The sequence below is a fragment of the Heterodontus francisci genome, chromosome 10 (genome assembly GCF_036365525.1).
Source record: "Heterodontus francisci isolate sHetFra1 chromosome 10, sHetFra1.hap1, whole genome shotgun sequence".
NCBI lineage: Eukaryota > Metazoa > Chordata > Chondrichthyes > Heterodontiformes > Heterodontidae > Heterodontus > Heterodontus francisci.
Window position 1 is genome coordinate 104,876,448 of NC_090380.1, and position 15,301 is coordinate 104,891,748.

Consider the following 15,301-nt stretch of genomic DNA (forward strand, 5'->3'; position numbering starts at 1 on the left):
ATAGTCTGACACTTCAGTGCAGCATGGAGGAAATACTGCAGAGACAGGATCTCTGACATTAATATGAGAATTTAAACCAAGGCCCCTGCCTGCCTGCTGAGGTAGAAGTAAAATGGCAGAGTGGCCGTAAACGGAGTGCAGCATAAACAGAGTGTAAAATTCGGTGAGAGTAGGAATTTCAGTGGGACGCGGGAGAGGAAGGTGTGACATTTTGCCTCCAATTGTACTGGTTCTTGTAAGCTTGAGGCAGTAAGTATTTAGAATTTTTATCCAGTGTTTTAATGCTTAATGCAAGTTAGTATGTAGAAAAAGAAAAAAATAATATAAATAAACAAAGATATGACAGAGCAGCTTGTGCGACTGAACTACAGTATGTCAAACTTTGTGGACAGTGAGATTGTTCCGAGCGAACACATCTGCAGCAAATGTCTCTGTCTCAAATCTCTCCAGATCAGAGTCATTGAGCTGGAGTGCAATTTGGAGACATTCCAACACACAAGGGCGAGATGTATCTCGACAATTTATTGCAAACCTCAGCAGGGGCAGTTTCAGAACTGTTTTGGTACGACTGTTAGTCTGCAGAGTAACAAAGATCTACAGAAACTGATCCTATCCAACAAGTACAATGTAATTGCTATCTGTGAGGATCAAGATAAAGACTTTCTTTTCTTTGTTCATGGAATTTGAGAATCGTTGACATGGCCGGCATTTATTTCCCATGCCTAACTGACCTCGGGAGGTGAGCCATCTTCTTGAAGCACAGCATCCATGAGGTGTCAGTATATCCACAGTGCTGTTAGGGAGGGAGTTCCAGCATTTTGACCCAGTGACAGTGAAGGAACAGAAATATATTTCAAGTTAGGATGGTGTGTGGCTTGGAGGGCAACTCATGGATGGTGGTAGGTCCATACATCTGCTGCCCTTGTTCTTCTAGGTGGTAGAGGTCACGGGTTTGGAAGATGCTGTTGAAGAAGCATTGGCGAGTTACTGCAGTGCATTTTGTAGACGGTACACACTGCTGCCACTGTGCGTCAGTGGCGGAGAGAACGACTGTTTAAGGTGGCAGACAGTGTGCCGATCAAGCAGGCTGCTTTGTCTTGGAGCTTCTCGAGTGTTGTTGGAGATGCTCTCATCCAGGCAAGTGGACAGTATTCCATCACACTCCTGACTTGTGCCTTGTAGATAATGGACAGGCTTTGGAGAGTCAGGAAGTGAGTTACTCTATACAGAATTCACAGCCATTGACCTGTTTTTGTAGCCACCGTTTACATGTGGCTGGTGCAACTATATTTTTGGTCAATAGTGAACTCCAGGATGTTGATGGTGGGGATTCAGTGCTGGTAATGTCATTGAATGTCAAGGGGAGATGGTTAGATTCTCTCTTGTTGGAGATGATCATTGCCTGGCTTTTATGTGGCGTAAATGTTTCTTGCCACTTATCAACACAAGATTCAACGTTGTCCAGGTCTTGCTGTATGCGAGCAGAGACTGCTTCATTATCTGAAGAGTTGCAAATAGAACTGAACACTATGCAATTGGCGAACATCTCTACTTCTGACCTTCTGTTGGAAGGAAGGTCATTGAAACAATTGAAGATAGTTGGGCTGAGGATACTGTTCAGAGGAACTCCTGCAGCGATGTCCTGGAGCTAAGATGTTTGGCCTCCAATAACCACAGCCATCTTCCTTTGTGCTAGGTATGACTCTAGCCAACAGAGAGTTTTCCCAATTACCATTGACTTCAATTTTACTAGCGCTCCTTGATATCACACTCAAATGCTGCCTTGATGTCAAGGGCAGTCACTCTCACCTCACTTCTGGAATTCAGCTCTTTTGGCCATGTTTGGACCAAGACTGTAACAAGGTCTGGAGCCAAGTAGTCCTGGTAGAACCCAAACTAACCAATGTGTCGGAAGGACAGCCAGGATGCGCACCATGGCTCCTTGGAGCAGAAGGCTGTCCAAGGGAAAGGAGGAGGGGAAGTGTAGTGTGGGTATTTAATTGTAGGGGATTTAATAATTAGGGGGAAAGATAGCATCCTTAGTAAGCAGGATCGAGATTCCTACATGGTATGTGCCTGCCTTGTGATAGGGTGAGGAGCATTCATATTGGCTTGAAAGGATATTAGAGAGGGAGTGGAGGACCAATCATTGTGATCTACGTTGGGATCAACAACATAGGGAAGAGTAGGCAAGAAGTTTTGTTTGGTCAGTACCAGGAATAGAAGCTAAACTGTGGGGCAGGACTTCAAGGGTTATAATCTCTAGATTGTTATCCAAGCCACATGCAAATTGGCATAGGGATAGGCAGATTAGAGAGGTGAACAGGTGGCTGAACGAGTGGTGTGGGAAAGAGGGGTTCCATTTCATGGGACACTGGCACTAGTATTGGGACAGGAAGGAACCGTACCATGAGATGAATTCCTCCTGAACTGGGCTAAGGCCAGTTTCCTAGAGGAAAGGATAAATAGGACAGTCACAAGGACTTTTAAACTAGTAGATGGGTGGTTTGGGGGAGGGGGGAGTGCGGGCAGTCGAAGAGGGCTCAGGTGGGCAAGGTAATGTAAATAATAGTCCGGAAAAAAAACAAAAGGAAAGAGAATAGAGTAACACTCAAAAATTGTGCTTTAGGCACTACAGGTGAAGGGAAAACTAAAAGATGTAAAATAATTAAACCAGGAGAGAGAATTGAGAAACATGTGAGTAAAACATCAGAGCAGACTGACAAGTAAGGACGTGTGGCCCAAATATGTGTTCTTTATACAAACGGACAGAGTCGAAGGAATACACAAATTTAACTTGGAGGGTATGACATGGTAGCCATAACTGAGACATGGCTGCAAGACGGTTAGGACTGGGAACTAAATATACCAAGTTATAAGTCTACAAGAAGCAGAGAAAAAAATGGTAGAGTGGGAGGAGTATTTTTAATAATTAAGGATGAGATTACTTCAATGGTAAGAGATGATATGAGAGGTAAGCAGGCAGTGGAGACATTATGGGTAGAAACCCCACAGCACACAAGGCTAAGGGCCAAGCGCTGGAAAATGGGACTAGAATAGTTAGGTGCTTGATGGCCGGCACAGACACGATGGACCGAAGGGCCTGTTTCTGTGCTGTATGACTCTATGACTAAGAAATAGAAAAGGAATTAAGACTGTAATGGGAGTTGTGAATAGACCCCCTGATGGCAGCTGTCAAGCTGTAGATTGTACAAATGCAGAGATTAGCAAGCATGTAGTAAAGGCAGAGTGGTTTTAATGGGGGATTTTAACTTTTATATAGATTGGGATAAGCAGACTAGCACATGTCAGAAAGGTAATGAATTTCTTGAGTGTGTCCGGATAGTTTTTGGCAACAATATGTTCTCGAACCAACAGGGAGAATGCCATATTAGATTTAGTAATGAGTGATGTACCAGATTTAGTTAGCAGCCTAACGGTGCGTGAACATTTATCCAACAGCAATCATATGATCAGGTTCAACATAGTGGGCTGAATTTTCCCAGCCCATTGGCGACAGGTTTGGAAGATGGGAGGGCTGGCAAAATGGCAGGGGAAAGTGTCAGGAGGGAAGCCTGATGTCTTCCCACTGCCAAGAAATATTGCCAGCGACGGGAAAGTTGGCGGCTCAGCTGCCCACCAGGTGACCAATTGAGCCATTTAGTTTAGTTTAGTTTAGAGATACAGCACTGAAACAGGCCCTTCGGCCCACCGAGTCTGTGCCGACCATCAACCACCCATTTATACTAATCCTACACTAATTCCATATTCCTGCCACATCCCCACCTGTCCCTATATTTCCCTCCAACCTAACTATAATACTAGGGGCAATTTATAATGGCCAATTAACCTATCAACCAGCAAGTCTTTGGCATGTGGGAGGAAACCGGAGCACCCGGAGGAAACCCACGCAGACACAGGGAGAACTTGAAAACTCCACACAGGCAGTACCCAGGTCGCTGGAGCTGTGAGGCTGCGGTGCTAACCACTGCGCCGCCCTTATTTAAGTGGCTAATTAAGGGCCACTTCCAAGCCTCCCAGCAGGCTCCAGGGAGGCCCTCCTTTTTGGGCATGCCATGGCTCACAGAGGGGCCTCCCGGCGGCAGTGTCTGGCCTCATGGCAATGGCGCCACTGGAGCTCCACGACACCACCCACGCCGCAGGCCCTGGCTTCCCCCAACCGACCTCAACTCTCTAAGGGTGCCCCGCCATTAAGCCACCCTCTCCCTGGGAGCTGCAGCCTCAGAAATGGCCACCATTCTTGGGGGCAGGCCACCGCCCTTAATTGGATGGTGGCCCCGGTGGCAGCCAATTAATTGCTGCCACTGGCAATATGCCGCCACCAGTCCTGCCACCCATCGAAGCAGGGTCCTTCCCAGTTTCACCCCAGTAGCGAGACTTGCCAGTACACTGCAAAATACAGCCCCGTGCTATCAAGGGAGAAATGTGAGGATGATTGGGGTCCTGTAAAGATCAGTGCTGGCGCCTCAGCAATTTACCATCTATATTAACGACTTAGATGAAGGGACTGAGAGTAACGTATCCAAGTTTGCTGACAGTACATATGCTAGGTTCAACAGTAAGCTGTAGGGAGAACAAAAAGAGGCTGCAAAGGGGTGTAGACAGGTTAACTGACTGCAAAATAAGGTGGCAGATGGAGTATTACATGAGGTTATTCACTTTGGCAGGAAGATTAGTAATTTCTTTAAATGGTGAGAAACTTTTAAATGCTGGTGTTCAGAGAGATTTGGGTGTCGTCCTAGAAGAAACACAGAAGGTTAGCATGAAATGCTGGAACCACTCAGCAGGTCTGGCAGCATCTGTGGAAAGAGAAGCAGAGTTAACGTTTCGGGTCACTGACCCGAAACGTTAACTCTGCTTCTCTTTCCACAGATGCTGCCAGACCTGCTGAGTGGTTCCAGCATTTCTTGTTTTTATTTCAGATTTCCAGCATCCGCAGTATTTTGCTTTTATTACAGAAGGTTAGCATGCAGGTATAGCAAACAATTAGGAAAGCAAATGGTATGTTGGCCTTTATTTCAAGCGGGGAGTGGGGGGGGGGGGGGTTAAGAGTACAAGAATGAGAAAGTCTTGCTATAATTGTACAGGGCTTTGGTCAGACCACACATGGAGTACTGTGGACTGTCTTGGTCTCCATATTTAAGGAAGAATATACCTGCTTAAGAGGTGGTACAGCGAAGGTTCACTAGATTGGTTCCTTGGATGACAGTGTTATCTTATGAGTAGGTTAGTCTGATACACTTTGGAGTTTAGAAGAAATGTAAGATCTTTTTGAAATATACAAGATCCTGAAGGGCCTTGACAGGGTAGATCATGAGTGGCTGTTTCCCCTGGCTGGAAAGTCTAGAACACAGGGACATAGTTTCAGGATAAGGAGTTGTTCATTTAAGACTGAGATGAGGAGGAGTTTCTTCACTCAGAGTGTTGTGAATCTTTGGAATTCTCTACCCCAGAAGGCTGTGGATGCATTCAAGACTGAGATAAATGGATTTTTGAATTCTCGTAGAATCAAAGGATATGAGAATCGGGCAGGAAAGTGGAGATGAGGTCAAAGATCAGCCATGATCTTACTGAATGGCGGAGCAGGTTCGAGGGGCTATGTGCCCTACTCCTGCTTTATTTCTTCTGTTCTCAGCTACTAAGATTCTAGGTTTAGTTAAGATTGACTTCAATGTGATGGGACAGTGACTGTGCACAGTAAACTGGACAAATCTGTAAGGGGTAAAATGACAGCACATCAGTGGGAGGTGCTCAAAACATAACTTAGTGTGATACAGAACCAGTTTTCACTCCTAAGGGGCAAGAACTCGATTTGCCAAAAAAAACATGGGGTAATAGACAGCATAAAACAAAGAAAAAACATAAGAATGCACAAAAAGCACAGATCCTAGTAAATGGGAAAGATACAAAGAGCAGCAAAGAACAAAAGGAGTAAAAGTTACAAAAAGGGAGTATGAAAGGAAATTTGCAAGGGATCAAAATCAACACAAAAAATGCTTACAATAAAAACAAATAATTGCATTCATATAGCGCCTTTCACAACCGCAGGAGGTCTCAAAGTACTTTCAAGCCAATGAAGTACTTTTTAAGCGTAGCCACTGTTGTAACATAGGAAACACAGCAGCCAATTTACACACAGCAAACTCCCACAAACAGCAATGTGATAATGATCAGGTATTTTGTTTCTCTGATGTTGATTGAGAGTTGAATATCTGCCAGGATACTGCGGATACTCCCCTGTTCTTCTTTGAAATGGGATCTTTTACGTCCAGAGAGGGCAGACCGGGACCTCAGTTAACGTTTCATCCAAAAGACAGTGCAGTACTCCCTCAGTACTGCAATAGAGTGTCAACCTTAATTTTTGTGCTCAAGTCCTGGAGTGAAACTTGAACCCACAACTATCTGACTGAGAGGCATAGGGGCAGCAGTAGCCAAACTTAACGCAAGCAAAATAACAGTAATGAAGAAAATAGTAGAACTAAAGAGCGACAAATCCCCAAATCCAGATGGTTTCCAAACAGGGTTTTAAAGAAAGTACATGAGAAGGGCGGCACAGTGGCGCAGTGGTTAGCACCGCAGCCTCACAGCTCCAGCGACCCGGGTTCAATTCCGGGTACTGCCTGTCTGGAGTTTGCAAGTTCTCCCTGTGTCTGCGTGGGTTTCCTCCGGGTGCTCCGGTTTCCTCCCACATGCCAAAGACTTGCAGGTTGATAGGTAAATTGGCCATTATAAATTGCCCCTAGTATAGGTAGGTGGTAGGGAAAATATAGGGACAGGTGGGGATGTGGCAGGAATATGAAATTAGTGTAGGATTAGTATAAATGGGTGGTTGATGGTCGGCACAGACTCGGTGGGCCGAAGGGCCTGATTCAGTGCTGTATCTTTATAAAAAAACATTCTAACTGTAATCTTCCTAACTTCTCTCAATACAGGAACTGGCCCTTTAGATTGGAAAATTGTGCATGTCACTCTGCTATTTAAGGAAGGTAAGAGCGGGAAACCAGGGTATTATAGACCAGCTAGTCTAACATCTTTGTCAGGAAATTATTTGAGTCTATTATTAAGGATAGACTGACTAAATACCTTGAAAATTTTCAGCTTATTAGAGAGTCAGCATGGATTTGAAAAGGGTAGGTCATGCCTGATGAACCTGACTGAATTTCTGGAACAGGTGACTAAAGTAGTGGATAGAGGAATGTCTATGGATGTCACTTAAATGAATTTCCAGAAGGCATTTGATGAATTCCCTCATAACAGACTGTTAGCTAAAGTGGAAGCTCCTGAAACTGAAGGCAAATTATTGACCTGGTTAGGAAATTGGCTGAGCAGCAGAAGACAGAGGGTAGGGAAAATCCGCAAGTACTCTAATTGATAGGATGTGACCTGCGGTGTCCCACAGGGATCTGTATTAAGGCCTCAAATATTCACTATATTTATTAATAATTTAGATGACGGGATAGAAAGACATATCCAATTTGCCAATGGCACAAAAATAGGTGACATTGTAAGCAGTGTAGACACAAGTATAAAATTACAAAGAGTATTAATCGATTAAGTGAATGGGCCAAACTGTGGCAAATGAAGTCACCCACTTTATACCTAAAAAAGATATTTCTGAGTACCTTCTATTTAATGAAAAGCTCGAAAAGGTGGAGCTCCAAAGAGACTTGGGGATCCATGGAAATAAATCTTTAAAATGTCATGAACAGTTATAAAAAATATCAAAAAGGCTAATAGAATGTTGGCCTTTTTTATCTAGAAAATAGAATACGAGGGATAGAAGTCATGGATCAGCTATAGAAAGCCCAGGTTAGACCACACCTGGAGCACTGAGAGCAGTTCTGGGCACCACATTTTAGGAAGAATATGCTGGCCACGGATGAAGTGCAGCATAAATTTGCCAGAATGATATCTGGACTCCAAAGGTTAAATTATGAGGAGAGATTACACAAACAAGGGCCGTATTCCCGAGAATTTAGAAGGTTAAAGGGTGATTTAATCAAAGCTTTCAAGATATTAAGGGGAACAGATAGAAACTGTTTCCGCTGGCTGGCAAGTCTAAGTTTAGGGGGCTAGTCTAAAAATTAGAGGCAGACCTTTCGGTGCTGAAATTAGTAAACACTTCTGCACACAAAAGTTGGTAGAAGTTTGGAACTCTCTTCCGCAAATGGCAATTGATGCCAGATCAATTTTTAATTTTAAATATGAGGCAAAAATATATGGGAGTCAGATTGCAAATCAGCCATGATCTCACTGAATGGTGAAACAGGCTCTGGGGCTAAATGGTCTACTCCTGTTCCCAAATGCCTATCTTCTCCTATTACCCTGGTCAATATTTATCCCACAACCATCACTTTAAAATAGATGATCTGGTCATTTATTTCAGTGTTGTTTGTGGAAAAACAGATGATCTGGCCATTTATTTCAGCGTTGTTTGTGGAAATTTGCTTTGAGCAAATTGGTTATTGCGTTTCCTACATTACAACAATGAATACACTCCAAAAGTTCTTTGTCAGTTGTAAAGTGTTTTGAAACATCCAGAGGTGAAGAAAGGCACTATATAAATGTAAAAATTTAGTTCAACAACCTCCCAAGTAATCTAACAGACCAAACGTGGCATTTAAAAGCTCCTGTTGTGTAAATTCTATTTATAACTAAGTGCAAAGCCTGATGTGAGACTACCTCCTTCAGGTGGTCCCACATCACTCGCCAGAAGTCAAATTGTCTGACCTTCGCATCTGACCTATAATTCTGCATGAAGTTTGTGTTGACGCAAAGGCCAAGTCATTTTCCCAATACGTTGGCTCATATTTCAAAATGAAGTGTGCCAAAATAACTTGCACATTTAAACCTTGCATGAATCAGTTGCATCGTCAAACAAGTAATAGAAGACAGGCCTGCATGATTCCAATACTGCAGCAAGCAAGGATAAACTACATAAAACTATGTAATATTGATGTATACAAATAGTCCTGAATCTATCTGTACCAACACCGTTGACCTTCCACAACCACTGGCTTAAATAAATAGTTCTTTTGGTAATTCCAAAATATCACAGAGGACTTAATGAATCACTTGTAGCAGTTACTGAGGCCTAGATAAAAGGCTTGGTGAAATTTGTCAGGGTTATCCAACCTAACCAAGATCCATTTGAGTCTCATTCCTCTCAAGAGCTCTCACTGTGGAAAAATAAACACACCACCTCAAATCTGAATGGGTTTACAGTTACAGTTGTTCCTCCTTTTTAAGATGACAGAGCCAACATTCTACACTGTCCAGACCTTTAGTCTAATCACGACCACAGCTCCTCCCCCAGAACAGCTCATGCCTACATCTCCCACATTATACACAGCATTTTCATTCACCACCGCCACCCCTTCACGAAAACATATCAATAACTCTGTGATCAATTCAGTAAGATTGCAAACATTGACATTCGGCACACTCAAGCTAGCCACATTTTTTTTTTAAATTGCAAGAATCAAGAAATCTGGAAAAAAAATCCCAATTAGATTAATATTTTTTTTTGATGGGAAGTGACCCAGCAGTGTCTTTGATATAAAATATTTGTGGAGCTGAGATTAATAAACACTGCCCAATATTATTGTTATTGCTGCTGCTGATTTCTCCCTGGGAGAGCAGGTCTGTTGAAGGAAATGGGAGTTTCTAGGTTATGTGGAGTAGATTTGTTTGCATTTGTTTTCTGGGTTTGGTTGCAAGGTGCTGCTTGTTTTGTCGCAGCTCCCCTGCCGATCCATGCGGACGCTGCCTATTTTAAGCCGGGTTTTAAGAGCGATCCATGTGCAACATTGTAACAAAGAACAGGCGGAATGGCGGCCGGAATGGAAACATTGTATTGATCCCGCTGCAACGTTCCAAAATGTTACCACCGCAAATTGCAACCTCTTCGCTTCGAGTTTACCCCCGCACTTCCGTGCCACACAGCCTCCCCCTCGACCCCCGGCGTTCGCCTCTGCTCAGACTGAAGGCTTGCAGCACATACCTCCCTCCGGGGCCCGGGCCGCGCCGGGTTTTGCCCCCCGCTTTTTTCTCTCTCTCTCTCTCTCGCTTTACAATTTTGCAGGTTCGAGTCTCGCGAATCCTGACTCCGGGTTCCAATCCGCTCCCGCCCCATTGCGCAGGAGCGGAAGCCGCTTGCCCAGCTGCCTGCTGGGAATTGTGGTCTTTCCCTCCACCTGCCAAGCTGGACAGGGCGGACCAGCGGACTACAACTCCCGTCATTCGCCCCGGATATACACCTTGTTATTTGAATCAGAGAATGGTTATAGCACTGAAGGAGGTTATTTGGCCTGTTGGGGCTGTGCTGGCTCTCTGCAAGAGTCTAGTCTCACTACCCCCTCACCTTTTCCCTGCAAATTTTTTCTCTTCAGATAATTATCCAGTTCTCTTCTGAAAGCCTCGATTGAATCTGTCTCTACCACACTCTCAGGCAGTGCATTCCAGATCCTAACCACTCGCTGCATAAACAGGTTATTTCACCTTTGGTTCTTTTGCTGTTGACCTCATAGGTGTGTCCTCTGGTTCTGGACCCTTCCACCACTGGGAACAGTTTCTCCCTATTTACTCTGCCTAGACCCCTCATGATTTTGAACACCTCTAACAAATGTCCTTTCAACCTTCTTTTCTCGAAGGAGAATAGTCCCAGCTTCTCCAACATATCCACATAACTGAAGTTCCTCATCCCTGGAACCATTCTCGTCAATCTTTTCTCCATGCTCTCTAATGCTTTCCCATTCTTTCTAAAGTGTGGTTACCAGAATTGAGGCCAAACCAGTATTTTATGAAGCTTCATCATAATTTCCTTACTTTTGTACTCCATGCCTCTATTTATAAAGCCCAGGATCCCGTATGCCTTACTAACCGCTTTCTCAACCTGCCCTGCCACCCGCAACAAGTTGTGCACCTAAATCCCCAGGCCCTGCTTTATTCCTATTAAAGCAGCTGGCCACTTCTCCAGCTCTTGTGCCCCCACCCAACCTAGGCTCACTGTCCTTGACTTTTTTTGTGGGGGCAGGGAGGAGGAAAGGAGGAATTTAGAGATTCAGATCGCGATGATTCTTGTCTCCCGCTTCGAACCAGCGTCAGAAACTTCTTTCCCTTCGCTACCTGAGGCAAGGCACATGATGGAAGTGTTGCCTTTGAGGGCACTGAAGGATGATGGGAAAATGTAGTCCTGCCAATCTTAATTCATCCAGGGTGGGGGAGGGGTGGTTGTGATGGAAAGAAGCTGAAACAAAAGCAATATTCTACAGATACTGGATATCTGAAACAAAAAGAGAAAATGCTGGAAAATTCTCAGTGGTTCATGCAGCATTTGTGGTGAGAGAAACAAAGTTAACGTTTCAGGTTGATGACCTTTCATCACATACTTTGGATTATCCTCATCACAGCATCCAACTGGCTTTTAAATGATTGGAAGACAGTGGCTTTCAGACTTTTCTGTAAGGGAATCCTACTTTAACTTAAGATAGTGAAGGGAACTGTTAGGTTAGATGATTTTTGGTTTTGATTGGCATCCTTCCACCTGTGAGAGATGATGGGAATGCAGCCTCAGAACTTTGGTCAGGTGAGGCGAGATCATCTGCTGCACTTCTTTTGATGGCTGAACAAGCCAATTCTGGAACATCAATCACAAGTGGGAAACCAGCTGAAGATCAATGTAAATGGCAACACCAGCTGCGGGCAGGAATTTATCACTACAACGACAGGTGGTTTCAGAAGCTCCAAATCGGACGCCAGCCCTGCAAACAAGGCATCAGCAGAGTTCATCAGAACTGAGAAAAGTTAGAAATGTAACCCTGATGAAAGGTCACAGACCTGAAACATTAACTCTGCTTCTCTCTCCACAGATGCTGCCAGACCTGCTGAGTATTTCCAGGATTTTCTGTTTTTATTTCAGATTTCCAGCATCCGCAGTAGTTTGCTTTCATCATGGAAGTTATTGAGCCTTTTTTCTTGGTAGGTGTACGTTGTCCAGGCTTTTCTTCCATACAGCAATGTGCTGACGATATAGGCCTTGTAGATAAGCATCTTGGTCCTGTGGGTCAGGTTGTTGTTTTTCCATGCCCGTTTTGTTAATCGGCCAAATTTGGTGGCTGCATTTCCAATGCATGTGCTGAACTCTTCATCAAGAGCCAGGTTGTCTGTCACCATAGATCCAAGGTAGCAGAATTTGCTGACTGCTTCCAGTGGTGTGTTGTTGAGTCTGATCACAGGCGGAGACATAACAACGTGTCCCAGAACTACAGTTTTTTTGACACTGATGGTGAGGAAGAACATGACACAGGCATGGAACAGACAATCCGTGAGCCTTTTGAGCAAGTCTTCCATCTGGACAACTAGTGCAGCATCATAAGCAGGCAGAAGTTCTCTAATCAGGACATGCCACACTTTTGTCTTGGCTTTCAATCTTGATAGATTAAGGAGTTTCCCGTTTGATCGTGCGTGGAGGTACACTCCTTCTATGTCGGCAGGGAAATGATAGGTCAGGAGGACGGAGAAAAAGATACAAACAGAGCTAAGACGCAGCCCTGTTTCACCCCATTCTTGATCTCAAAACTGTCAGAAGTGGAGCCGTGAAACTGAATGGTGCTGTGCATGTTATCGTGGAAGGACCGTATGAGACTTGGGAGGACAGCTGATTTTCGTCAGTATCCGGTAGAGGCCCATCCTGCTCACAGTGTCAAATGTTTTTGTGAGAGCCACTGAAGCAAGGTAGAATGGTGTTTCCTGCTCTCTGTACTTCCTTTGAAGCTGACATAGGGAAAAGATCATGTCTACCGTGGATCTGTCTGCTCTGAAGTCACATTGTGCCTCTGGGTACATTCTGTTGGCTCGTCGATGGAGCCTCATTAGAATGACTGGCAAAGGCCTTCCCAATGTTGCTGAGGAGTGAGATGTCCTGGAGATCCCCTTGGTTGCCTTTGTTAATATATAACGTAAGGAAGTTTGCGTCACACATATCCTGTGGGACAGAGCCTTCTTCCCAGCAGGAGAAGGTTGTGGAGATATGGCAACAGGTAGGGCTTTCCATACTTGAGTATCTCAGTGACATTCCATCCTTTCCAGGTGCTTTCCTTGCTGCCAGAGAGTCAATGGCCTTTTCAAGCTCAAGTAATGAGGGTTCTGCACCAAGCTGATACATGACAGGCAGCTGCAGAAGATCATTAAGCACAGGCGCAGAGATATCTATCTGATGTGAGTATAGCTCAGAGTAGTGCTCTATCCAGCGGCAATTTGCTTGTTCCTGTCAGTGTGTACTACCCCATCTGCGGATTTCAAAAAAGCAACTTTGGTGATGATGGGGCCGGGTGCTTTTTAGATACTGTCATACATAGCATGAAGATTACCATTGTCACTGGCAGTTTGTATTTCTTCGAATAGATTGATCCAATACTTGTTGGCACAGTACCTTGCTGTGTTCTGCACAACTGCCTTGGCTAGCATGAGATTGTCAAGTACTTTGGGGTCAGTAGACAGGTTGTAAGCCACGCAAGCTGTGCTCTACGCTTCAATGACAGGAGTCATTTCTGCAAGGTGAATCTCGAACCAATCTTTGTTCCTGTTTCTTCCTTTGCCAAACATAGATAGGGAGAAACCAAAGTTGGGAAATCTAGAACTTGGGGAGATAGGCTAAAAATTAGTGCTAGGTCTTTCAGGATTGAATTAAGGTAACATTTCTACACACAAAGGGTGTTAGAAGTTTGGAACTCTCTTCTGCAAGTGGCAATCAATACTCGGTCCAGAGCAACTACAGGCCAGCCCGTTTAACTTTGGTGGTGGGAAGTACACGAATAAAGAAATCTTGCTACAATTATACAGGGCTTTGGTGAGACCACATCTGGAATACTGTGTGCAATTTTGGTCTCCGTATTTAAGGACGGAGATAGTTGAATTGAAGGCAGTAACCTGTCTCTCGATGCAGAAATCAACAAGCGCATGGGAAAGGCTTCCACTGCTATGTCCAGACTGGCCAAGAGAGTGTGGGAAAATGGCACACTGACACGGAACACAAAAGTCCGAGTGTATCAAGCCAGTGTCCTCAGTACCTTGCTCTACGGCAGCGAGGCCTGGACAACGTATGTCAGCCAACAGCGACGTCTCAATTCATTCCATCTTCGCTGCCTCCGGAGAATCCTTGGCATCAGGTGGCAGGGCCGTATCTCCAACGCAGAAGTCCTCGAGGCGGCCAACATCCCCAGCATATACACCCTACTGAGCCAGCGGCACTTGAGATGGCTTGGCCATGTGAGCCGCATGGAAGATGGCAGGATCCCCAAGGACACGTTGTACAGCGAGCTCGTCACTGGTATCAGACCCACCGGCCGTCCATGTCTCCGTTTTAAAGACATCTGCAAACATGACATGAAGTCCTGTGACATTGATCACAAGTCGTGGGAGTCAGTTGCCAGCGATCGCCAGAGCTGGCGGACAGCCATAAAGGCGGCGCTAAAGTGTGGCGAGTCGGAGACTTAGCAGTTGGCAGGTAAAAAGACAGAAGCGCAAGGGGACAGCCAACTGTGTAACAGCCCCGACAACCAATTTTATCTGTATAGCACCTGTGGAAAAGTCTGTCACTCTAGAATTGTCCTTTATAGCCACTCCAGATGCTGCTTCACAAACCACTGACCACCTCCAGGTGCTTACCCATTGTCTCTCGAGACAAGGAGGCCAAAGAAGAAAAAAGAAGAGTTGAATTGAAGGCAGTACAGAGAAGCTTCACTAGATTGGTCCCTGGGATAAGACAGTTTTCCTATGAGGAGAGGCTGAGTAAATTAGGTCTATATTCTCTGGAGTTTAGAAGAATGAGAGGTGATCTCATTGAAATATACAAGATTATGAAGATGCTTGACAGGGTAGACACTGAGAGGCTGTTTCGCCTGGCTGGGGAATCTAGAACAAGGGTGCACTGTTTAATGATAAGGGGCTGATCATTTAGGACTGAGACGAGGAGAAAATTTTTCAGTCAAAGGGTTGTGAATCTTTGGAATTCGCTGCCTCAAAGGGTTGTGGATGCTCCATCATTGAATATATTTAAGGCTGGGATAGACAGATCTTTGGTCTCTCAGAGAATCAAGAGATATGGAGAACAGTCTGGAAAGCAGAGTTGAATCCGAAGATCAGCCACGATCATGGTGAATGGTGGAGCAGGATTGACAGACCATATGGTCTACTCCTGCTCCTATTTCTTACGTTCTTATGAAAGCTTTTAGAAATGATAATCTGGAACAAAATTAACAGTTACTTGGATACATGTGGA

At 44.6% G+C, this 15,301-nt stretch overlaps 1 protein-coding gene across 6 annotated transcripts in view; it reads right to left on the bottom strand.

The window, feature by feature from the left end:
* prdm15 (PR domain containing 15) overlaps positions 1–10,148 on the bottom strand; it is an 82,416-nt gene extending 72,268 nt beyond the window's left edge. For all 6 annotated transcript variants that reach the window (XM_068041223.1, XM_068041225.1, XM_068041228.1 and 3 more), the window contains exon 1: positions 10,025–10,148. The gene's annotated coding sequence lies outside the window, so the exon portion shown is untranslated. The remainder of the gene's footprint in view (positions 1–10,024) is intronic.
* Between the last annotated feature and the right edge of the window lie 5,153 nt (positions 10,149–15,301).